Source organism: Micromys minutus, assembly GCF_963924665.1.
Source record: "Micromys minutus genome assembly, chromosome: 28".
NCBI classification, from domain to species: domain Eukaryota; kingdom Metazoa; phylum Chordata; class Mammalia; order Rodentia; family Muridae; genus Micromys; species Micromys minutus.
Window position 1 is genome coordinate 38530702 of NC_137963.1, and position 27050 is coordinate 38557751.

The following is a 27050-nucleotide window of genomic DNA, read 5'->3' on the forward strand; positions in this document are numbered from 1 at the left end:
GAAAAGGTCAAGTTCGGGAGATGATCGGATGGGCCGCGGCGCCACAAAGCCTCTAATTTGCTGCGGCATTTGAAGCTCACAGCTTTTGCAGGTACAGAATCCATGAGAAATCCTCCATTCCGTGAGCTTTCTCTGAGGCTGAAGGATTTTGAGCCCAGAGAGGCTGAATGACTGCCCAAGACCACACAGCTTGGTAGGAACCCAACTTCACGCCGCATTTAAAGCGTGTGTGTGTGTGTGTGTGTGTGTGTGTGTGTGTGTGTGTGTGTGTGTGTGTGTGTGTATTTAAGGAAGTCATGTGCTTCCGTGGTCTGTTTGAGTGACAGACGTTGTGGGTCGTGAGAGGCAGAAAACTTGAAACCTGTTCTCATCGTGTAGAGAACGAACTTTCTAGAGTCGGGAAGACCTGGGTTTAAATTTAGATCCTACGAAGGACCAGCTGAGATGTGTTGTGTATAAATGGATCTCTAAGCCTCAGTCTCCCCCTGGGTAAAATGCAGCCAGTACCACACACTGGACAGAACGTGACTCCCAGGACATTCCCACCAGACGCTAAACAAAAACTTCTAGTATTTACTTTCTCAGAATTCTGATTTTACCTCAGAATGAAGAAAAACAAAGACAGCAAAGAAAAGTGAACTCTAGAGGCTGACGGTTCAAGACCACCCTGGGCTGCAAAGTAGTTCCCAGGAGAGGCCAGATAGGAAGTCAGGGGCAAGCTTTTAAGCTCCACTTTGAGAAGTCGAAGGCGGTGAGGAAGGCAGACTGAACCGGTGCCTCCACCCTGGAGCTGATTCCCAGTGTGGTCCCAGACTCCTCGTGAGGTGGGAGGCTGTCCTTCTCTAGTCGTGCCTAGAGCTAAAACCCTCTCTACAGAATATTCCCCTCTTAGCCCTGGCGGGGAGGGATCGTGGGTGGGTCAGATGCCTGTGCTCAAGGCGTGGCTCCATTTCCCACCACAGGGGGCACCAGAGAGACACTGTGCTCCCAGCTGTCTCCCGAGCTACCCAGCGGGAGCAGAGGATTATTTTTTATATTTTATTTTATTTCAACATGCTTGGTAATATTCACAAGTGTTCCCATCTGAAAGGTCCCGAGGGGATCCCAGTCATCAGCCCCGCCCTCCTCTCAGAACTTCTAGATGCAAGGGGATTAAGAGTGACCCGGGGGGGACTATTCACAGATACTAACTTTTGCTCTGATCCCCTGAGAAGCCAAAGCTTATTTGGCCGGAATTGTTTTCGCAAGATAAGCTAATACCACGAACAGCATGCTAGTTTAGGGATGGGTGGGTTATTAAACCCGGAAGTCTCCCGGGCCGCACCCGACTATGCCCTAGCAGATCCTCTGCTGGCCACTTTCTAGCCCCCTTCAATTTAGTCAGCACGTATCGGCAGAATTAACTAACCAGCAGTAGCACGCCGGCTCAGGTCGGCCATCTTCCTGACGTCTTCTGGATTGTCCTATCAGAACCATCTCAAACTTCCACAGCTCTATACTGAACATAGTCTTTGGGGGATTTGAGGTGCAGCTGCCTGTCAAATGGCACCAGCTGAGGGTCAGGGGTCATCATTTCTCCATTGCCTTAAGCTGGGGACCTGGCACATGGCCAGGGGTCAGAGCATTTGGGGAGTAAATTAAAATTACGGGGAAATGTGGGCATACCAAATGGTCTCAAAGACCAAAAGTTCCCCTTTGTCTTCCTAGGGAAATCTCAGGTGGTTTATGTTAAGAGACTCAAAGAGTCCTGGGCTCTGTGTTCAGACCTGGGCTTGGTTTGGGGCACAGGAGTGGCCACAGAAGAGAAAGAGGCTTTTCTTTGGCAATGGGTAGACCCTAAACATGGCCGTCCATCCTCCCTTTGTAAAAAGACATGGTAGATAGGGAGGGGTTCAGTCTCCTATGCCAGGCTGAGCAGACTAGTTGTGAAGGCTCCTTGTTCACATACCTGTGTGTGACTTTGAGAAAACCACATAACTTCTGTTTCCTGAGTCTTCATCTGTGGAATGGGAGCAAAAGAACCTTCTTTAAGTTGTTTGGGGGCAGGTTGATTGTGTTTATCCAAATACTGAGCCATTGTTCATCCTGTCGAGTTCTGAACACATCAGTGTGTTATGGGCTTCCTTGATCTGGGGTGACACACCAACCAGGTTCACAGTCGAGGTCTTCGCTTTGTAGCGGGCTCTGTGGGTTTGGGGTCCCTGCTCAGAAAGCAACAGACCCAGGAGCCTCGAACCTCAAATGGTAGAAAGACCGCACTACTCTGAGGTCAGCCAGCACCAGAGCTCGGGTGTGCCTCTGACCTAGGCTCACAGGCATGGAGGAACACTTCTCCAGGAGAGTCAGGACGTAGCTCTAAGGATACCAGCTTCCTGGTTCTTGGTGTCCACAAATCTGTTCTGGAGAAGCATCTTGCCAGCTTTCATTCCCACCTTTCCTGGTGTGACCCTCTCCTGAGCAGCAGGACTCACATCACTGTGTGTCACTGAGTCAGAATCTCTGGATCGTACCAATGGTGTTCTCAGTGTCATTCCCACCAAAGGCCACCGCAAACAGCTATGCAGAGTGTCCACTCCGGAGCCCCAGAGACAAACAGCTCTCCCCAGAGTTCTGTGACCACAGCCTGCCCGGCTGCACGAGAGAGACAGTTGTGCCTCCATCCGTCGCGCCAGGAGAAACATTTCTGATAAGAGGTAGTTGCTTAATCCAAGGGTGGTGCTGCATAACTGTCACCTCAGTGCTTGGAAGGGGTGACGCAGGAGGATCACAAGTTCCAGGCCAGCCAAGGCCAGATGGTAATATCATGTCTCCCGGGGGGAAAAAAGTGGGACAGTGGGAAATGTCCTAGAGGGTAAAAACACTTAATGTGCAAACATCAGCACCCCAACTTCAGACCCCAGCATCTACATTCAAACAGAGCAGGTATGGCTACAATGTCACTACCCCCCTAAAATAACCCACAAGTTCCAGATTCAGGGAGGTGCCCCGTTTCAAGGGAATAAGGAGACAGGAGACACCCTGTGTATATAAATAAAAGGGAACACCCAGTGACCTCTTCTGGCCTTCTCATCTGTGTGTATGTGCAACACACACACACACACACACACACACACATGCGCACACCAGAACAAAAGAAACCATAAGGCACTTTAAACTGCTTAATAATAACCTATACAATTTTTAGTGCATCTGTGTTACTTTTTAAAGTCATGCTTGTGCTACTGTATTTAATAATACCACTCAATCCCAAAGAATTTTTTTTTAATTTAAAGGCTCGTGATTGGGGTAAATTTTTTAAAATCCAATTTATATACATCTCTCTGTTATAGAGAAGTCTGATGAGAAAATCAATAAAATTTTCAAGCATAAAAGTACATTCCATTGGGATAAAAGTCTTTGGGGAAGTGGATCGGAAATGTAATTTCCCACTGTTAAATAAAAGCTCGTTCGTGTGGTTTTTAAAAGGATGGTGGTATTCAACGGCTCTGATGTTTGTGTTTGATTGGGTTCATTCAAAACAGCATTGACAGCTTGCTGAAGACTGTTTTCATAACACACTAGACATTGAGCCTGGGTAATTATTTTAATTGTTGCAAAACATCCTAAATACTAGTGCTAAGATGTTTGAGAAGGGGCGAAGATTCTTTTCCTTTTTTTTTTTTTTAAGCACCACTGGGCAAAACTGGTTTGCCTCTCGGATGCAGCTTACCCCAGTGGACGAGCCAGCCTGCCTCAGAACGTAGATGCTGGATCTTCGAGGAGACATGGCCTGCGGTGAGCGTGGGGATTGCTTGCTCTCTGCTTCTCTCTGCACCAAGTTCGGGTGCAGGGGGGGGACATCAGTGCCTGGGAAGGTTCAGACTGGACTGAGTGTCTGCTGTCCTCCCTTGTCCTGCCAAAGGCTGCCTTCTGTGGCCCTGGGCAAATGCTTACCTCCTCTGTCAGACAGATGAAGGCGTTTCTCTCTCCCCACTTAACCAGGGAGAATTCCCTGGTGGTGTGAGATCATTCACTCTCCTCCAACCAGGACCCTTCAGTGTGCATTTGATAGCATACCCGACACATAGTAGGTCCACAGCAAACAAGCCTAACCATTTGACAACCCCAAATGTAGACTGATCTTTTTTTTCCCAGCGAAGAATTTCCCCAGCCCCCCCAAAAAAAAATACTTTAAAAAAAATTTCTGCATTATAATTATTTATATATGTAAACAAGTATGTATGGTTTATATTTACATATATTTATGTACGTATATACAGATATGTGTATATTTGTGTGTGTGTGTGTGTGTGTGTGTGTGTGTGGTAGAGAGATACATGTACAGAGGTTGGAGGGTAAATTTCAGGAGTTTATTCTCACTTTATACCAGATAGGTCCTATAGGTCAGTCTAACTCAGCTCGTCATGATTGTAACCTTTACCTGACAAGCCATAGTACCAGCCCCCCAAAAAAAGATTTTGTTTTTTAACTTACAGTGTTTTTCCAGATTACCAATGAGCACATCAAAAGTCTACTTGTAATATTTAATTAATTTAACATTTTTAATCTCGCCCATGTTTAAAATCCTTTACAGAAAATATATTAATCTGCCTGCATGGTGGCTATAAATTAATATACTTGAATTACAAGATCTTATTAATATTAACACAAAGTCTTACACATACGACAAGCACGTTTTGAAGGATTCCTTTTTTATTTTCTACGTTCACATTAATTTCTGCAAGCTGTATTCACTCTCCACAGACATCTTTGTCACCGGCAAAGCCACCCCGATATCATCTAACGGGGCTTTCCAGAGCGAGTCCTCTTGGTTTTCATCTCAGTCATCTGTGATGCAGGGCACTTTGTATCCACGGATGACGCTGTCACTGGAAATTATACTCCCAGCCGCCAGTACCCATTCTCTATTCATGAGCTCTGCAAAGCGACCATTTAGCGTATTGTTTTTTAAGGGATCTTTAAAAGCCTTGTTTACAGCATCCAATGTTGCAATTATAAGGAAAAATCACTAAATCTGAACTTAGTGATTTTTTTTTCTCTCTCTCTGTTTGCTCCATCGAGTGACCTTTATAAGCATTTGAAACGTATCACTGATGGGAGATTATTTCGAACGAAGATGTTGTTGCCAAATGGTACTTCGTGGGTCAAAATTAAGTGATTTCAGGAAAGTCCTGAAACGCAGCTCTGGCTTGAGCAGAAGCACACCTCTTTTTTGAGACATACTAGGTGAGGTCTTGCCCCTGCCTCCAAGAATAGGCTGCCCTTCAGGGGCTTGTTCCCCTTTACCCTGAGCTCTAACCGAGGCTCACCGCAAGAGAGGAAGCCATGGTTGCTTGGAGCTTCCTGGGTGTGAGCCCTGCAGAAGCCTGGGGGTCTGTCACCCTGCCGAGCCTCCCCACCAGCAGAGGGCATTGGTTTAAATCCCTAAATCCCGCCAGAGCCAGGTAAAACTCCAGGCAGCTGGTTTCAACTACTCCCCCCACCACCCCCCCCCCCTTTGTTTTTTGGAGACAGAGTTTCTAAGTGTAGCCAGTCCTGGACTCGCTTTGTAGACCAGGCTAGCCTTGAAGTCACAGAGCTCCACAGGCCTCTGCCCCTCAAATTGCTGGGATTAAAGGCGTGCACCCACCCCCATGCCCGGCTTTCAGCTGTACTTTTAAAGATACGAGGGCAGGAGAGATGGCTCAGCTGATAAAGTCACTTGACACCAAACCTGAAGATCTGAAGTCAATCCTTGGGACCCACATTCTGCAGGGAGAGAACTGACTCCTGCTGTTGGTCTCAGACTTCCACATGAATACTGTTGCACCTACAGGCAAACACGCTTGCAAGTGTGTATGTGGGGGGTGTGCAAGCTGTCATGCATAAATTTAAAAACTGTTTAGCTTACAAAGATAAGTAAACTGGCTGATAGAGCTGTGGATGTGTAAAGTGGCTCGTGCCTGTAACGACAGCGCTCAAGACAAAAGAATCAAGAGTTCAAATCCAGCCTCAACTATACAACAATTTGAGACCCTCTCTCATAAACAATCAAACAAGATAATGATCTTAAAAACACAAACAAACCTGGTCAATAAGTAACTGGCCATTAGTAGCATGCTTCTGTTCGGTGTCCTCAGTGTGGCATCCCAGGGTTAGGGCCATGTTTCTTCCACTTAAAACACAGAAGCATGGCTGTGCAGAGCCGCGCAGAGCTCTCCTAAGGCTGGAGAACGGAGCTCTAGTCCAGCCTAGACCATGTAGCAGGACCTGTGTCAAGCAGGGGCGGGCAGTGTGCAGAGACAGAGAGAAAGAGAGGCTTGACCAGCGACGGGGACCAATGCCTGCCTGTGGGACTGTCGTGAGGGGCAATGGAAGCTGGGCTGGGGATGTGGGTCAGTGCAAGAGAGACTGTGAGAGGTCCGCTGGGTCCACACACAAGATAGTTATGGGAATAACATAATAACCTTCCCTGACCTAGAACTCACACCGCCAGCACTGCCTGTGAGGACCTGGGCTCCTCGGAGGACAGAGAACACAAACCCAGCAAGAGAACCAGGAGCTGTTCCCTGGAAGGACACGGCTTTCCTGGATGGAGTGACCACAAAGTTTAAAACTTGGGACAGCCGAGGGCTGGGGAGATGCTCAGCGAATAAGAGCACTGACTGCTCTTCCAAAGGTCCTGAGTTCAAATCCCAGCAGCCATGTGGTGGCTCACAACCATCTGTAATGGGATCTGATGCCCTCTTCTGGTGTGTCTGAAGACAGATACAGTGCGCTCATATATAATAAATAAAGCTTTTAAAAAAAAATGAGCTACCCACTCCAATGATGGGCTCTCAGCACGACATCTTAAAAATCATGTCTGCAGTTTGTTTTCTTATTGTGAAATTATATAACTGATTATACATGGGAGCAAAAACAATTGCAGTCCATTCTGGTTCCTGGGGATGCCTCAGCTAGGATCTCTGGGATGCTTCTCTCACGTCTTCTGGTTGGTGTGTTGGTGTTTGTCTGCTTGCTCTCCTCTTTCAGTAACAAACAGGAGGTCACCCTCCACACCTGTGTGTGTGCATGTGAGTGTGTGCGTGCATGTGAGTGTGTGCATGCTCATGTGGGTTGGTGCTGGGTTTTGAGACCTCTCTCACTGTGTAGCCTTAGCTGACTTTAGTAGTTCTGCAGACCAGGCTGCCTGTGCTTCCTGAGGACGCACAGGTATGCGCCACTTTGTCCAGCCTCGCTTTGGTTTTTGAGACCAGGTCCCTCAGGCTTGGAGCTCACCAAATGGGCTGGGCTGGCGAGCCAGGGAGGCCCAGGAGCCCTCTCCAGTTCTCCAGCACCGCATGGCAGGGCTGCTTTCTTCTTTCCTTGCCCCCCACCTCCTCTTCCTCCTTTCTCTTTGAAGTACGGGATCAAACCCAGCACCTCATTGCTAAGCAAGTGTAGAGTCAATGAGCTGCCAGCCTGCCAACCAGTGATCTTAGTCTGATTGTTGTGATTACTGTTACTTATTTTCTTGCCTTTGTTGTTGTTTTGAGACAGCATCCTATGACATAGTTCAGGCTGGCTTTGAACTTTGCAGGTGTGTGCCACCACGTGTGTGCCTCACTGACTTATCCCTTTATGTAGTTCAGTGACAGTCACTGGGACAGATCTGTCCCCAACAGGCACACTTTACTGTCATTAATTCAGTATTAGTACATAAGTATTGTGTGGTGTGTGTGTGTGTGTGTGTGTGTGTGTGTGTGTGGTGTGTCAGTGTGTGTGGTGTGTGTGTGGTGTGTCAGTGTGTGTGGTGTGTGTGTGATGTGTCTGTGTGTGTGGTGTGTGTCTGTGTGTGGTCTCTGTGTGTGTGTGTCTGTGTGTATCAGTGTGTGTCTGTGTGTGGTGTGTGTGGTGTGTGTCTGTGTGTGTCAGTGTGTGTGGTGTGTCTGTGTGTGTGGTGTGTGTCTGTGTGTGTCAATGTGTGTGGTATGTGTATGGTGTGTGTGTGTGTCAATATGTGTATGTGTATGTGTGTGTGCAAACACTTGTGTGCCAATGCACACGTGTGGAAGTAAGAAAACAATATTCAGAAGCCAGCTTTCCCCTCTCCTGAGGGTTCTGATGGTCCTCCTGCCTCTAGCTCTTCAGGGTACCCTACCCTTGTAGCCCATTATGATCAGATCACTGTGAGTTCGGGGGCTTAACTTGGGTCACCAGACTTGGGCCAAAAGCACTTTTACCCACTGAGTCATTTTGTCGTCCTCCAAGAACTTTGGTTGCCAGTGCTTGGGAGGAAGGTGGGATGCCAGACTCTCCCTAGCTCACAACCTCCTTGCATTTGACCTTTGAGGACAGGGTCATCGAGGGCTAAACCTTTTGTAGCTACGGAAACACGGTCTCCAGTTCTGCTGCCTCGGGAACGTGGATGTGGTTAATCTCCTGATGGTAACTTTTCCAGGACTGAAACCAACAGGAGGAGAAACGGGTTTGGGGGGAGAGTTGGTTTCTTTTCAGATTATTGTGTTTGTCATTTTACTTGTTTCACGTCATTGCTGGGGACAACCTCTGTGACATCCGAATACTGATGGGTGACACAGTTTGTGTTTTTTTGTGGCTGTCATCCTCACAGTGACTCTGCTACAGTGTACCTTGTTTAAAGCCCTCGGGTCAGAGTGCCTAAGCTAAAGAGAAAACATCAGCAACATTCAGAGGGACCCGACTGCTTTGTTCTTTCATTCAAATATTCACTGTAAGGAAGGTTAAGTTTCTTACTGCTTCACTGTGCTTTCTCATATAGCGATAATGAAACATTTAAATTTTGAAGTGCGTATTATTTTATTAAAATTGCTTTCTTTTAGTTTTACATTGTATGGCAGATAAAATGCTATATTGATTTTTAAATTGTGTAAATAAATGGAGTATTTATGAATGTAATTTCAAGATACTAAAGGAGAGGTCTTTAAAAATTACATTATCAATGGTCAGACCATAGCTAGATCTCTGTTTTGGTTTAAATCTAAAATATCCTCAACAAGTCACCTGGTCTGGATGCCTCTTCCCCAGATGGCATTTCCATATTGAAAGACTTTAGGTGATGGGATGGGATGGGAGAATTATAGATTAGTTATAGAAATATAGTTATTATAGATAACCCGACGGCTGCTTCCAGTGTGCTCCCAATTCTCTGGTCCACCATGATGTGAACGGCTTCTGCCTCCTGTGCACACAGCCAGGGGCAGCTGCTATGCAAAGCCTCCGGCTGGGATGTAAGACGCTCTGAAACTGTGAGTCCAAATAAGCCTTGCTGCTTTGAGGTTGTCTCTGCCAGAAAACAGCCACACAGAAGAACAGTCTCCCTCTCTGCTCAAGGCTGTGTGTGAAGGCAGGTCTTGTCCCAGCCAAGGTCTGTCCTGTGTTTGGAATTCTGCTTTAGTAGAAATTGACTAACAGTGGTGGCTCATCCCAGACACTGCAGACAAGCATTTATAGGTGAAGAGACACCATTTCTTTCTTTCTTTCCTTTCCTTTCCTTTTATTTTTAAGAGTCTCTATGTAGTCTTAGCTGTACTGGAGTTTGGTATGTAAGCCAGGCAGGCTGTGAATTCAGAGAAAACCTCCTGCCTCTGCAAAAGGCCTGCACCACCATACCCAGCAAGAGACACCATTTCTAAAATTCCTTTTCTCAAAGGACAAATAAGGTAAAATTTGCTGAGCCCAGAGACTGAGAGAATGCAGGATCTCCCATCTGAAGGCTGTTGGCACAGCCTGGCAGAAGAGAGGGCAGAGGAAACAAATGTGGGGTCACCATGAGATGCCTCAGACTGAAAACCCCAAGTCTGCATCACCACCCCTCTCTGTCCAAAACTGGGGAGTTATTGCTACTCAGACATCTTCCCACGAAACACCCTGTCCAATTTATTTCCTCCCTTCCTCCTTCCCATGTCCCTGGCCCCACCCACCTCAAATAATCTCGCTCTAATTGGAAATTGGAGCTGTCAGCATGACCTTCCTTTCCTTTCTCCGAAACTCACCTTGGTCCCCAGCTCTGACAGATGTCAATGTCCCCACAGCTCCAAGAGGCAACAGCATCCCGGGAGGGGACTGTTGGGGGCAGACTCCCCGAGCTCACCGTGGATAGGACCGTGCCCAGACTTCAGCTGCCATGCGAGGGAGCGGACCTGGCATTGCTAGCGATATGCCTCCCCACGCGCCCCAGGGGAGCTGTCTCCAGCCCTCCACAGTGGCGCGGCTGCAGGTTTATCTCGCTCGCCGAGAGAAGACATAATCAATTCCCCAGCTGGCTCTTTGCACTGAATGCCCACTTTTTCAGCTTGATAGCAAGACTAAATTAGTTATTTAGCAACTAGGCTCTAATTTAGAGCGAGCAAGGGCCTTGACAAGGATCATTGTTCAAGGCTGTCCCCGCTTTGCCTTCAGATAGGAAGCCTGCAAATCCCCAGAAGGTGATAAATAGACAATTAGAAAATAGATATATTTGGTTAGATCTACAAGGCTCCCCAGCGCTGTCAGCCTCACAATGAAGGGGGCCAGAGCAAATTGGTGGCCAATGAATGCCAGCTGCACGGCCATCCGTCCTGCAGACACCCAGCCATATGTGGCCATTTGCAGACCATCCTGAAGAATAGATCTGACCAATAAGACCAGAGGGAACTAAAAATACTTGACAAAGTTGGCTGCTCTTCATTTAACAAGAATAAAATATCTAATGGGGTGTAATGGAGGCCATCAATCACCCAGACCCAAGCCCACCGCACTTTTAACTATTAATGCAACTTTGTTTCTCTAATAAGGAGGACAGGCACAGGAGCTCCGTGCACAGAGCTGGTGTCTGGCTGGGGGAATGAAAGGGGGATGTGGGAGAAGATGGGTCCCAGCCTTACAACAGAAGGGAGAAGAAGAAAATGGTGAGGCCACCATGGAGAACAGTAAAACTGCCCCTTTAAAAGTCACAGGTACAGTTGCCAGAGGACCAGAGTCTACTCCCAGAGAACCAGAGTCTACTCCCAGAGGACCAGGGGTCTACTCCCAGAGGACCCGGGTCTACTCCCAGAGAACCAGGGTCTACTCCCAGAGAACCAGGGTCTACTCCCAGAGAACCAGAGTCTACTCCCAGAGGACCAGAGTCTACTCCCAGAGGACCAGGGGTCTACTCCCAGAGAACCAGGGGTCTACTCCCAGAGAACCAGGGTCTACTCCCAGAGAACCAGGGTCTACTCCCAGAGAACCAGGGTCTACTCCCAGAGAACCAGGGTCTACTCCCAGAGAACCAGGGTCTACTCCCAGAGGACCAGGGTCTACTCCCAGAGAACCAGGGTCTACTCCCAGAGAACCAGGGTCTACTCCCAGAGAACCAGGGTCTACTCCCAGAGAACCAGGGTCTACTCCCAGAGAACCAGGGTCTACTCCCAGAGGACCAGAGTCTACTCCCAGAGGACCAGAGTCTACTCCCAGAGAACCAGGGTCTACTCCCAGAGGACCAGGGTCTACTCCCAGAGAACCAGGGTCTACTCCCAGAGAACCAGGGTCTACTCCCAGAGGACCAGAGTCTACTCCCAGAGAACCAGGGTCTACTCCCAGAGGACCCAGAGTCTACTCCCAGGTATAAAGACTTGAAGGCAAAGGTTCAAACAGACATTGCGTATCCAAGTTCACTGCAGCAATGCTCACAAAGCAGAAGCTCCCCAAACACCCCCTTGACACACAAGAGCGCACAAAGTGCATATAATGGGTAACTATCCAGCCTTGAAGAAGGACACGCTGACACATGCTACATGGATGAATGTGGTGGACATCATGCCAAGTGCACTCAGTCCCAAGACAAAATAAAACATTTCCAGGGATAGAGATGGTGGTGACATAGTGACCTAGTGTGTGTCACCTCAGCATTTTGGAGGCCAAGGCAAGAGGATTGGCTGCTTCCCACAAGCAGGTTTCCCAGCCCTGCTGCTGCTGCAGACGTCTGCCACTCGGTTACCAAGCTCCCTTCTACGGAAGACAAGGTCCTAGGACGTGGGGTGAATGTGTGTCAGGCCACACCTGAGCTCAAAAGGCAGAGCTGTCAGTCTACTGAAGAAAAAAAACATACTACCCCACACACACCCACATCAAAAACACCCCACTCACACACACCTCACACCACACCATACATACCCCACTCACCACCACACACACTCCACACACACCATATACCCCCTACACACCCCATTCACACACCACACACACCACCATACACACCACACACACACCCCACTCATACACCCACATAAACACCACACACACACCACACACACACACACACACACACACACACACACACACACACCACACATACACCACACACACGTATCACACACACACTACACACACATACATATCACACACACACACACACACACACACACACTCTTAAGAATCTCTCTGTGCGAGCTGGGAAGAAACATCAACAAGATACCAACCATGTGCTCCAGCCAGCCTGGGGTCTGCCCATTGCCAGGCCTCCTGACTGTTCTGTACACACTTCTGAGCCCCAGCCCCAGGCCAATTGCACACCCATCTCACAGCCATTGCCTGGGCCAGCATCACCAGCCTGTGCATCTGTGTGTGCCACACGGCACCTGCAGAGAGGCCTCGGGTGTCCTAGCCAAGGCAGTAGCCTTCCTCAGGAACCCGCTAGAAGGCTGCTGGGTTCCTCTCTTCCTGCTTGGGTTGGCCCAGGGCACTGCGACCTTTGAGGTGGCTGAGGCTCTGGTACCCAGTATACTTTAAAAGATCCTGCTAGAGGAGCCCAACAGTGGTGCCCAGGGTGCCCGGCCACCAGGCCAGCCACAACCCTCCCTAGCCACCATACAGAGGCTGCTTCGCTGCCTGGAGCCTTGAGCTGGGTCCCAAGGAGTATGGGTACCTGAAGGGCACTGTCCTCTGTGCCAGCCACACCACGCACCAGGCTCACTGGGTGTTGTGTGGAGCCGTGGAGCCCTGGTACCCAGTTAGCCAAGGCCCCCTGGCCCGAATCCTTCTCATGGCCTCCTTCCTCAGAAACATTTCGTGTACCCCTCTGGTAGAGTTCTTTCACCGTACCATCAGAGATGTTGGCATCACTGAACTGCTTGAAGACATGCTTTTGCTGGGATGACCTGCAAAATGGGGTCTGGTCCCTCCAAAGGGGAGCCTGAAAGGCAGCACTCAGCTCCTCTGGGGCAGCCCCCCTCCCTCAGCCACACCCCCAGCTCGGACTTCCTTGGTTTGGATACAGTGTACTGCTAACTGTCCAGGAGGCCTCTGACGGCTCCCAAAACCTCCGGGCCAACCCGCCTTTCCCTGGCTAGGTAGGGCTGGGAGTAGGGGGCTGTACTTCAGGCCAGGATTCCTCCTGACTTTGTATAGAACTAAATTAAGTTATTGGGTTTTATAACAAAAGGTATGATCTGCAGGAGGGGAAGAGTCTCTCTGTGCTCTTAAATGACATTGTCTTATTTGCCAGCCCTTCCTTCCCCCCCTCCTCCAGTCAGCTAAGAACTGTTTAAGGAAACTCATCCTTCATCCATATGGACTGAATCGTTCGTCTGAAAGATACCATGATGGGGTAGCTGGGTCCCCACCGATGAAGGTAAGACCCTGTTCTCAACCCACCACCCACTCAAGGAAGCTCCCACTTGGCATCTGCTGGTTTCATGCATTATTCAGTCACGAGAGTCACCCGACAGTGGCCTGAGTGTGTCCTTCACAGTCTGAGAATATCTCCAAGTCGGGCAGACCAGGGACTAGGAGCCCAGTGACTTTGGATACACCTCCAGGATGCAGATGGGACAGGTGCTTTGGCAGCATGGGACAAAGCTCTTTGTGGGGAAGGAGCAGGAGGTGTGGGTAAAATGACAGCTCCAGAAAGCAAGCCATCGGATTGTAGTGGCGTCTGCGCCCTGGCTTTTCATAGTCTTCTCCCCTACTCCCAGAATAAATATTTAGGTTTCTTATAAAATTCTCCTTGATTTCATACCTAAGCCCAATCACATCTCTTCACCAGTTTGACCCTCAAATCACCTTGGACACAACAGAGAGGGTTTTCCTGTCTGGAGTCGGGCATGCTGTGCTTCTGTCCCTGTCACCTCGTTTGAGTCCCTTGACTCACTGTGTTCTTTATTACGTCCATAAGCCCACGTGCCTCAGGTCCCCATTCACTTCCTGTTTGAATCATAATCAATAATGAACTTGTTTATCAGATTTTATTATTTAAGACTCACAAGTGGTAAAAAAAAACAAACAAACTTAAGTAAACTTAAGCAAAAAACAAAAAAGAATAACGTTATTAAGAAGATAAAAAGACTCCCGGCTTCAGGTCCCCCAAACTTCTCCTTCATTTCCCTTTTCTGATAGGGCAGCTGTGTAAAAGCTATGATCTCTCCTTCTCCCTCTCTCTCTTCTCTTGGACTAGTCTTCTCCAGATCTCTGACTCAAAGAGAAAGAAATATGAAAGCCAAGAGTCCACATACTTCACCTCTTAGTTTTCTACCCACTAGGAAGAAAAAAATATATGGCTACCTGACTTTGAGAGCCCTTGGAATGGGGCTTACTGACGTAGGCACCCACTCCTGGACTGATTGCCAGTGGATAAACAGGAGGCTAGGGCATCATCCTAAAAGATGACATTCGGAGGATTAGTCGGGGAAAATAGAACATATCTCCTAACACAAATACTTTGAGTCTACCATGTGCAGGGCAGATTCATTCATAAACGTATAGTGGGCACCTCCTGGGCACTAGCTACTGTCCTGGTCACTGAAGATGAGTAAGAAACCACCCCTGCTGTCACATGACACCTGCCACACTTGATTGTGTTTGCAGTTGTGGTATCATAAAAGCAAACAGGACAAACCTTATGTAGTCAGCCACTTTTCCCACAGATAGGACAAAACATCAGAAGAGAGATTTATTCTGGCTTACAGTTTCCGAGGGGCCAGTCCGTCATGGCTGGAGAAGTGTGGTGGCTTCATCTTAGTGATTCAGGAAGCAGAGCAAAGGAGCAAATGCAGCCAGGCCAAGCTGACTGTGAAAAGTGTGACCCATCTCCACCAGCCAGACTGCCTCCTAAAGATTCCATAACTTGTTCAGAACGTATTGCCCACTAGGGCCACGTGCTCAATCAAACACAGAGACCTGTGGGGACATTTCACATCAAGCCACAGGAACAGGATATGCAGCAAAAAAAGGTGAGGAGAGAAAGAGAGATTAAAAACTGGAGGGGGGAGAGGGGGAGGGAAACGGTGGGGCTTACAAGATGGCTCAATCAGTAAAGCACTCACTTTTCAAACCTCACAACCCATGTAAAAGGCAGAAAATAGTGGTGCTCTCTTAGAATCCCAGTGATGGGGAGAGACAGTAGGACCCCAGGGCTAACTGGTGAGTTCCAGCCAAATGATGCTGTCTCAAACCGAAATGGACAGAACTCCTTAATGTTAATGCAGATGTGTACACAGACAGACAGACAGACAGACACACGCACACAATTGCATGTTAATAAAAAGGTTTCCATAGTCAAACACGTTTTTGAAGCAGTGGGCTGGCTATAAAGGAAAGTTTATTCTCTGCTGCAAAACATGTCTGACTTGGGCGTGCCACAGTGCCCTGAGAACCACCAAAAAGGCTCTCCAGTCAAGCCTGCATAAGTATTTCACCTTCAAGGGCAAGCCACAGAGCTGTCGGAAGTGGGTTTCAGAATACGCAGGGCACTTGTTTCTCTCGGGCATCCATGTGTCTCGGTTTGGTTTGAGACAGTATGTGCTTACCTCAGGTCTCCTGCTCCACCTCTGGAGTTCTGGATTATAGTTCAACTACATCCGGCAATTTGTGGGGATTGAGAGACCTTGCCCTCAAGGATACAATGGGCTTTAGACTATACTGGCCTTCCCAGAGGCCTGTTCTCTCTCCCATCTCTGCATGTTAAAGCAGTTACCATCCCCCTGCCTCCGTCATGGGTCTAAACATCCAGGTGAGCGGTTCTGCTAGTCAGATGACAGATCTTGTGAGAAGGATTCCGCTCCTCCTAGTGAGACGCACAGGGTGGATTCTCCATTGCTCTCCCCACCCCCACCACCCCCCTCGCTCCGGACAGCAGATGTGGGAGGCAAAGCAGGCGCTAGAATGAGGATAGCCTGTGCTACAACGACTCTGAGTGTCCTCGCTGAACTTCCTCTAATGCAGACCTGTTTCTTACAGTCAGAAGCTCTTACTAATGCAGTTCTCAACCCATCTTGAACTCCGTCCCATATATAACTAATTTGTGCTGTGCACCAACAAGAACCTGCTTTAAATCTCCTTGCCAGCTTACAACCTCAGACTGTGGCAGGTACAGTTGGCACCTACTGAAAATACCACCAGGCAGAGCTGTCTACAGACACATTCCGTGCTGTATTAAGGACACAGTACAATTTAAAAACAAACTTTACACAGCCTGACGACTTAGGGTGTTTTTCTTTAGTGAGTTGTGTATGGGGTGGAGGGTGTTTAAATGCTTTCTAGACAAGGAAAGAAGACGTCTCTAGAACTAACTTATTAATTATCACTTTCACCTTCTTTGTCCTTAACCTCATCTTCCTCTTCCTTCTTTTTCTTGCTCTTCTCAACCTCAGCCTCCCGTTTCCTGCTACACCAGGTTTTCCTTTTGCTCTGTAGGTAGCTATGTTTTTCCCTCAGCCCGGCGGCCTTCTCCTCAGAGCTGCTGGTCACCTGCAGGGCTGTTCCACATCTCTCCTAGTTTCTGTGCAACATCACCAGGGGACCAGCCAGGATCTTCTCCTTTGATTTGGAGCCTATACTCAGAACAGAACAATAGGGCAGGTGCACTGGAATCCTTGAACTTCTTTTTGGTCCCCCATTTCAGGGGGATGTAGGTTTTCATAATAACCTTTGCCATGTGTTCAAATCTCCCCTTCTCTTGAGCAGCAGATGTGGGCCCCATCCCTCCCAGCAGGTTTTAGAGAACCCCAAGGAGCTGACAGAAGCATCCAGGTGCTCCTTCTACCAGAGGTCCTGAGTTCAAGTCCCAGCAACACATGGTGGCTCACAACCATCTGTAATGGGATCTGACGCCCTCTTCTGGTGTGTCTGAAGACAGATATGGTGTACTCATATATAATAAATAAATAAATCTTTAAAATTTTTAATTTTTATTTATTTGTGTTGGGGAGGAGGGTGGTGTGCACACGAGAGTGAAAGTGGGTGTGTGCACATGAGTGTAGATATCACCAAAGGCTAGAAGTCTTAGTTCCCTGGAGCTGGGGGTACAGGTGATTGTGAGCTGCCTTATGTGGGTGCTGGGGATTGAACTTGGGTCCTCTGCAAGTGCAGCAAGCACTCTTAACCCACTGAAATAAACAGCTCTGCTTTCTATTTACTTATTTATCTACATTTATGTTTGATACAAGGTCACACTGTGTAACCCCTGCTGGACTTGAGTTCAATTCCCAAAACTCACATGGCAGCCACCAATATCTATAACTCCAGTCCTAAAGGACCCAACATTTACACACACACAGACACACACTAACACACACACAGACACACACTCACACACACTCACACTCACACACACTCACACACACACTCATACACTCACACACACAGGTGCACATACACACTCACACACACACACATGCACACACACCACATCACACAAATGGTAAAAATGTAAAATCTAATTTAAATATTTTAAAGCATCTCTGTATCTTCTACAGAACACATCTATCTTCTATAAGTGACTAGACCTCAGCCCACCTGAGGGCATTTTAAGAACACACACACACACACACACACACACATATATATGCCCTTCCCAACTTGACCAAGTTAACCGTTTGTCTAGGGTTGGACTTATTTATCAATATTATCCCCGGATCATTACAATGTACATTCATATTTGAAGATTCTTGCTCTGGAAACTCATAAGGAGGAAAACCTTCTGAAAATCACGGTTACAAAGTCCGCTGGTCTCCATTTCTTTTGGCCACCAGGAAGTTCTGTCAACTTCCGTTATAGTAAATTGTACTCCTATGGCCGCTTTTCCTCTTCTCCAAGTTCCCAAGTGTTCTTTCATCTTAACTCACTTATAATCCAATAAGGTTCCAGATCGCCTGTGTCTACTCACTGAGCCTCCCTCCAGTGTGACCAGCTCTCCAGTGTGTGTGCGTGCACACACACACACACACACACACACACACACACGCATGCACGCACGCACGCACACACACGCACGTCCCAAGGCCTGCTTACTCCATCGATGCCCTGGCCCACCCTCCTTCGGAAGCTGGATTGCCCTGAGTACGCTCTACTGTGGTTAAAACCTGTACTGGTTCCGTTCCCTAAGCAGAAATATCAAACGTTACTTTCTGCGGTTAACGACACACTTTACTTTGGGAACAAAACGCACGGCCTACTTGAGCCTGTCTGTCAACCCGTTCCGATGCTCTGTGTTCTGACAGAGTGAGATGGAGCTGGGTACCCTGCGAAGTGCCTCTGTGCTCTGATGTGTGAGCTGCGCTTCACTAGAGGGGATAAGATAATCGCTGTCATTTCTGTTTGGATCATATTCATTTTGGGCAGAGAATTTATTCCCCCTGCACCATGTTGCTATCTATGTGCTATGGTCCCCACGTCTGCATTCCCCGGAGAACGCGCCATTAAAACTCTTAATGTGACACCTCATATGTTAGACTAGAAAATACTTACAATTTTAATTTAAATTGAAATGACTATGTAATGGCTGGACAAATCAGCCTGCGCTCCCCAGAGCACTTAACTGTGGCTCTCCATTGTTTTCTATGCGTAAATGTCTTTCCTGAGCTTATTCTAAAATACTCACTCGTGTCTCTCAACCGCTGCAGCTCACCCGAACTCACGTACTTCATAGTTTTCTGTGAACAACTTCATGATTTAACTTTAATGTTAAATATAAATGGTGGGAATAATAATCTTTATTAGAGAATCTAGGGGGGAAAAGAAGATCCGACCTTCAAGGGATGGTGAGCCTAAGAATCAAGTGCGTGAAGAGGAGAGTCAGCCAAGAACAAAGTGGGTTTTGATAGCTTACATACACACATCTACAAGACATAAATGGCTGGCAGAAATGTCTAGTTGTCATCAAGCGATGGGGAGGGGCACTCGGTGGCAGGCAGCCGAGATTGTGTCTAGTGTAACCTGTGCATTTATCAGTGACGGATACAAGGCTCAGGAAAGACTAGTGATTTTTTTTTCCGAGTCAAATGACTTGTTAGCTATGATGAAAGAGTGTTTGTTAAAAAGAGAATTCTGCAAAGACCATCCCAGAGTCCTCTTGCCTCGTCCCATCCCGCGTCCCATTCCATCATATCAATCCCGGCCTCCCTGGGGGGCTCAGGGGGAATCAGGTGCCAAATTGAGAAGCAAAGTGTGCCATGGCTCCCCATGAAGTTGTGCCACGCTGAGGCACCGTGTGTGATCTCAAGCTTGGCTTAAAGACAAAGCCAGAGCTGGAGATGTATGTGACTCGGTCGGATGCTAGCCTAGCGTGCGCAAAGCTCTAGGTTCCGTCCCCAGCATCGCATAGGCTGAGATTGGTGCTGCACATTTGTGAGCACAGCACCGATGTGAAAAGAGAGACTCGGAAGTTCGAGGTCATCTTAGGCTACATCCTGGATAAGCGAGACCCATTCAAAAACTAATAGTTAAACAAACCCAGAGATACTAAGAGATTTAATGTGACTTTTTGTTTTGCCAGTGTTAAGAATGTAAACTGTGCATAGTACATATACTCAAATTGCAATGTACAGAGATAATTGGTGTCTTCCAAAAATGAGCGTTTCTGTTGGGGAGGGGTGTGCCGCCCAGAGAAAATTGGAGGAGTGCCTACCAAACATTCCTTACAACTCAACTCCCTCGAATCGTGTTGGCGGTCTGGAGAGATGGCTCAGTGGATGAAGCACTTGTTGCACAAGTGTGAGGACCTGAGTTCAGATCCTCAGGATTCGTGTAAAAAGCTGGGCAGACATGTATCTCGGCACCTGAGAGGCAGAGGCAGGAGATCATGGGTAAATGGCCGAGCTAGATTAGTTGGAATCGGTGAGCCATAGGTTCGAGACGAGACCCACCTCACTAAGGAAGGTGGGAAGTGATCACGGAAGACCCACTGTCAACCTTGGCCCCCCACATGTGTCTGCACACACGTACATGCACACACGTGCACCTGTGTGCACACACATGGACCTGTGTGCACAGACCTGCATTCACACACAAACACAAAGATGTCGCTGAAAACAATACCGTGTAAGTCAAACATGAGATGCCACAGGACCCCTCAGCATGGCACACATTCAAAGGCGGCTGTGGTAGACTTGGCTGCAAAAATTCAACACCCAAAATGGTGGCTCAACGGTTAGGAGGGCTGCTCTTCCAGGGCCCCAGGTTTGACTCCCAGCATCCACATGGCAGCTCACAAGTATCTGTAACTCCAGTTCTGGGGGATATGATGCCCCCTCTTCTGGCCCTGACCAGAAGCAGTGCACAGATTTGCACAAAGGCAGAACACCAATGCTCACGAAATCAATTTAAAAATCTTCCTAAAAAGGTGCATTAAAGAACCACAATCACTGACTCTCGGCTTTCAGAGGAAACTCTGAGTGACCAAGAATGTCACTGGAGCTGTAAGCCCAGCGTCCAGTGGACACTCTGCCTAAGTACCCAGGGACTGGGAATTTGTCACTTCAGGACAAGTGCTTTTTTCCTTCCAGACAGCTAAAGGGAAAACCCTGCTTCACACAAGGCCACACCCACATTTGGTATTCCGTGTTCCCCACAGAGCCCCCACCCCCCCCGGAGGTCGAACCCCTCTTCCATGCTTCCATAGATTGCTGGATCACCTCTGTTCCACACAGATTCTGGTCCCCGTACGGTCTACCCTGCACTCCCGACCGCAATCCTTCCCTTCGGTGCACAAAAGGGATTTCTTTTAGTTTCCCTTTAAGTGGTTCATTCTTGCAAACATCAGGGAACAATCTTCTGAGAGGAGGTATGACATACGGTGACATAGGACAAGGTTATCCAGAGCCCAGCACATCAGAGCGTCCAGAAAACCTTAAGTGAAGAATGCCTGTCTCCATGAAACCTCTGTAATTTAAAGGGGACAATGAGTATCTGAAGCAGTCAAGGTCCCCGTTAAATCTGGCAGGACTAGGTGGCTGGAAGCAGGGGTGTCTCATGCAAGGGGACCCTTTGGTCTTTAGCGACATCATTATCTGTGGGTTATTATCATTACTACAAATACTAATACAGTTTATTAAGCACTGCCAATGACCCAGGGCAAGTGAGCTTAAGTTCATATTACATCCATTTTCATTGTCTAGGGGAAGGAAGAGAATGAACAAAGGACTATAATGTGAAGATCTTAAGTAGGAAAAATGAAAAAAGGTTAATTAAAAAAAAAAAAAAAAAAACCCTCCCAGTGTGAAGAGAAAGGCTCCAACTGTTAACAGTCAGAAGCCATGACAGATGGGGATTCTTGTCACCCTAGGCTTGTCCCCTGTGATTTCTTTTCACCTTTCTCTCTCTCACCGAAAAAACAATTCTCTCAGCTAAGAACACGCAGGGTCAGGAGAAGGTGAGGAGGGACGTAGACCTTCGTGTCAAGGGCCCCTGTCTCTGGAATCCGGAAAACACCATTGCTTCCTAGAACTAACAGCCAGCCCCACACAAAACCAAATTTACCATGAAGCAGACTTAAAATGGGAGACAAAATTAGGATATTTAAACCCTGATGGACAGACAGCTCCTTCCTGAAATACATCCTCCTTTTTCTGTTTTTTTTAAACCTTGGACACGAAGACCTTCAGCTATAGCACACCCAGGGCCTCTGGCAGCTCATATGTCTCCGGGCCAATCCGAGAACGATACATCTAGGAATCACACTTCCTTAAGAGTCTCCTACGGAGCTGTGTCTTTCTGTTCTGTGACTGCCTGTCTCTGTGAAGCCACCTCTGTGACGCAAGTTATTTTTCCCCATAAAAGGAAAGGCTGGGTTTTTTTTTTTTTTAGAGTGTAAAACCAAACCAGAGTTCAGAATGCCAAAGAGGCCAGGAGAACTGGCTCTACTAGTGGAGGGGCAGATGCTCAGGTCTGAGGGACAGAGGAAGGGACCCTGGATTTGAGTCTGCACCATGGCACACAGTGAAGGGTTTGAGATGCCCCATTAGCTGAGTTTGTTCTGCCATTCAAATTACAAAGACAGCCTGTATCTGTAGGGTCTGCTTAGAGGGAACCCAGAAACGGGATGTGTGAGGTTTATACAAACACCCCAGAAACAGGTAGTGGCTTGTCCAAAGTCACAAAGCAGACACAGGTCTGGACCCAAGTCCAGTGGTCTTTCTGTTGACATGCAGAGTGAAGGTTGGTACTTAAAGTGCACCACAGTTGGCCTGGGACGAATGGATATTCAGTGAAGGGTATGGTGTTGGCTGGCAGACCACTGTGGGGTTAGACAGCCGAATCCACTGGTAAGAGATGGAGAACTGGGGCAGGAGCACACTCATTTGTTAGTGGGCTCCCAGCTCTCAGTCAGAGCACACCCTGTGCTGGGAGCTGCACATACGTTCTCACTAATGCAGCCTCCCTCGGAAGAAGGCACTGCGTTGTCCGCTGAAAAGCTGAGCATCTCATGCTCCGAGGAGACGCCCAGTTGCTCAACATCACTCTATCGGGACATAGCAGAACTTCCAGAGTACCTGCCATTCCATACATTCTAAAAAATTAAAAACTCACCAAATGTCACTTGCTCTTCCACTGGTGACATACACCTGGCAATGTGGGTTCTGGTGTTTATCTATTCCAGTATTCCAGGCATATTTTGTGTATTCCTGCTATCTAAATGACTCATTCATCCAACAAGCCCTGATTTTGTTGTTGTTGTTGTTAGAGAATTGTATTGGAAAACAAGATCTGAGTCTAGTGTGGTAGCATGTACCTGTAATTCCAGCATTCAAGAGGTAGAGACAAGAGAATGAGTTCAAGGCCAGCCTCAGCTACATAGAGAGTCTGAGGTAAACCTGGCTCTATATAGTAAGAATCAGGCTAAACAGGACTACATAGTGAGACGCTGTCTCAGATAGATAGATAGATAGATAGATAGATAGATAGATAGGTAGGTAGGTAGGTAGGTAGGTAGGTAGGTAGGTAGGTAGATAAATAGATAGATAGATAGATAGATAGATAGATAGATAGATAGATAGATAGATAGATAGATGGAGATAGATAGAAATAGATAGATAGATAGATAGATAGATAGAGACAGACAGACAGACAGATTGATAGATAGATGATGGATAGATGATAGATGACAGACAGACAGATGATACAGATGGCAAACATTCCCACACAAAGTCATTCGAGTCTATACTAAGCTGCAGGGGTCCCACCACAATCCATCGCAGGATATGAGAGAGGAGTCCCGGTCAGGACCCAGTATTAATGGCGTAGCAGAAGCCAGAGGCGTCAAACAGACCAATGACTCGCTGCAATGAACATTTGCAAGTAGATGTATGGACCAAAGGACACAAGATGGTTTCGTTTCGTTTCGTTTATTTTTATCTTATTTTGTTGAGGGGAGGTTATAAAGGCTGAAGGTGGATATGAAGGGCAGGGAGATGAATGGGGTTCAGGTGCATGATGTGAAATTAAGAACGAATCAACAAGGGAACTGGAGAGACAGACAGCTCAGCGTTTAAGAGCACTGGCTGCTCTTCCAGGGGTCCTGAGTTCAATTCCCAGCAACCACATGGTGGCTCACAACCATCTGTAATGGTATCCGATGCCCTCTTCTGGTGTGTCTGAAGACAGCAACAATGTACCAACATACATGAAATAAATAAATACATCTTTTTAAAAAAGAAAGGAAAAGAAAATTCTCAACAAAGCCCAGACAACATACATTTCAAGAAAAAAGAAAAAAAAAAAAAAAAAAAAAAAACAATTGAATCATTACCCTACTGGGGGAAAACCGTTTTAAAGACAGATGTCTCGGCAGGCTGAGACATGCAGCAAGCAGCACCCTCAGGAAGCATCAAGATGATGCTAATGTCTCCCCAAAGTTAATTTGAGGATCCAGGTGACAAGGGAATCCACACCGTTAAAACGTGGACAACAGAGAAACAACTGTACCCGCTTAGAATTCTATAGCAGTGGGAAAGGCTTTTAAACATGCAGACAAGGAAAAGACGGCTTCAGATAAACAGAAAATACAAGAATTTATCCTGGAAAAGCTGCACCAAAATCAACAAGAAGAGGACTCCGCAGAGGTCCGAGGCCACAATGACCAGAGCTAAACCATAAAGCTCAGGAACAAAGAGCAAGGGGACGGGAAAAGCGCCTATGAACTGAAAGCTGGAAATACAGTAACAGTTTGAGCTTAATATGTAAGCAACACAAATAAGACAAATGGCTGGAGGGGTCTTAGGGTTTGATTGCTGTGAAGAGACACCATGACGGTGACAACCCTTATAAAGGAACATATCTAACTGGGCTGAGGTGGGCTTACAAGTCAGAGGTTTAGTCCTTTATCATCCTGGTGGGAAACCTGGCAGTGTGCAGGCAGACGTGGCACTGGAGCAGGAGCTGAGAGTTCTACATCCTGATGTCGACAGGCAGCAGGAAGAGGATGCCACAGTGGGTACGGCTCAAGCATCTTAAAGCTCGACTCCAACGAGACCACGGCTGCTCATACTGCCACTCCCTATGGGCCACTGGGGGCCTGCGGAGGTGCATTCAAACCACCACGAGGAGAAACGTAATTAAATAATTAAATTTCCACACACTAATTTGATGTTCTCACTAAAAAGAGAGTTAGCAGGGCTGGAGAGATGGCTCAGGGTTAAGAGCACTGACTACTTTTGCAGAGGACCCCTGGGTTCAGTTGGCAGTTTATAAACACCTGTAACTCCAGTTCCTGAGGATTCAATGCCTCCTCCAGCCTCTCAGGACACAAGGCATGCATGTGGTGCACAAACATACGTGCAGGCAAAACACCCATATGCATAAAGCAGGTCTTTAAAGAGTATACAATAGGTAGCAAATAGTTACCACAGAGAAATGAAGGCAAAGGTGAGTATAAAGGGGAAAATGAATAGAAAGTGATAGCTATACATCAGACTGTGTCAGTAATTATTAAAGGTAAGCTCTGGATCCGCGTGTGGCACAGCACTCATGAGGCAGATGCTGATCTACAAAGCCAGGGCTGCATCCTGTGAGACTCTATCCTAGGGAGGGAGGAAAGGAAGAAAATAGGGGGAAGGGAGGGAGAGGGGGAGGGAGAGGAAGAGGGAGGGAGAAAAACCTCAAGGCTGGGGATATAGCTCAGTGGTATTGCTTCCTTATAGTGGGAGACTCCAGGTTGAATCTTAAAAAAAAAAAAAAAAAAAAATGTGGCAAGAAATACTTCTGTTCCTGCTGCTGTCCCACTGTCCCTTGCACTGTATGCAAAAAGTCTTGCTTAAGTAAAACTGTTTGAATTCACATACACCAATCTAAGAGAAAACCACACAACCCCCTCAGAATATGCAGAAGGTTATCTTTTAAAGTTGATTTTATTGCAACAGTATCCTGGTGTCTTAGTCTCTTTTCCCGTGATAAATCTGGGGGGGGGGGGGCGGGGATTACTCTAGCTGAGCTGTCCATCATTGCAGGGAGACACTGGAGCCACAGGCAGGAAGCAGAGGATAAGTCAGCCCACCCCATTTTTACCCAGTCCACGACCCAGCCCAAGAAACGGTGCCACCCACATTTAAGGGGGGGGGTGTCTTCCCACCCAATTAATGCAACTAAGACAATATCCCACAGGCAAGGCCAGAGGCCCATCTCCTCCCAGTTCTAGAGTCTGTCCAGTTGATATTTAGTAATAATCAACTGGAGGTTCTAGCCCAAATGGCATAAGAAGTTGAAAAGGAGAATGCAGATTTGAAAAGGCAAAAGATGCCTGTGTTCACAAATGACATGCACAGAAAACACTGAAGAATCTCCCTCAAAAAACTACTAGAATCTGAAAGTTTAGGAAAGTCACTAGATAGATAGATAGATAGATAGATAGATAGATAGATAGACAGACAGACAGACAGACAGACAGATAAATAGATAGGCAGGCAGGCAGGCAGACAGACAGACAGACAGGGACTATCTGACTTTGTGAAATATATTTGTCAGGGTTCTTTAGAGGAAAAGAGTCAAGGGGACACACACAAATACACACACAAACACACACACACACACACACACACACACACACACACGAATCACACGAATGTACTTGTCATCCCATTACTGGAAAAGTTGTGACAGAAAGATCCTTCCCTCCCTCTCTCTCTCTCTCTCTCTCTCTCTCTCTCTCTCTCTCTCTCTCTCTCCCCCCCCCCATTCATACACAATCAGTCATTTTGTAGTACTTTAGATTTTTAGATTAGAGACACACTAACAGACATTATTCAACAATAAAATGAGTTACTAATGTAGACAATGGTATACACAAATCTCAGAATCACGTTAAGTGAGAAATTCCACATGGTACATGACTGTATAACACTTTTCATATGCAAAACTCCTGAGCTGGAAATCAGATGAGATGAAACCGTATGATAGGGAAGGTTTTCCATCCTAGCACTCGGGAGACTGAAATTAGTAGACCAGGCTGGCTGGGTCTATAACAGAGACCCCATCACAAATCTACAAACAGGGCTGGGTTCAGCTCGGATGGTGTTGTGTGAGCAGCTGAAATGCAGGCATGGATGGGTTCAATTCCCAGTGCCACATAAACTGGGTATGGCTGCATGTGCCTATAATCTCAGCCCTTGAGAGGTAGGGGGAGGAACTCAGAAGTTTAAGGTCATCCTTGGCTGTACCAAAGTTGTAAACAGCCCAGGATACACATGATTCTATCTGTTAAAAAAAAAGATGAAAATCAGACAAGAGTCTGACAAGATATGGTGGGCAGGGGAAGGAGCAGAGACTGACAACAGGGAATGATACAGCTCATTGGGGTGATGGAAATGTTTTAATTTTGGCTCCGG

General features: G+C 47.3%; 1 pseudogene across 1 annotated transcript; it reads left to right on the forward strand.

Annotated features, from left to right (window-relative positions):
* The first annotated feature begins 12441 nt into the window (after positions 1–12441).
* LOC308438830 (nuclear receptor subfamily 0 group B member 2-like) lies at positions 12442–13117 on the forward strand (annotated as a pseudogene). Its single transcript has one exon. The product of its transcript is annotated as a nuclear receptor subfamily 0 group B member 2-like (transcript).
* The last annotated feature ends 13933 nt before the right edge of the window (positions 13118–27050 follow it).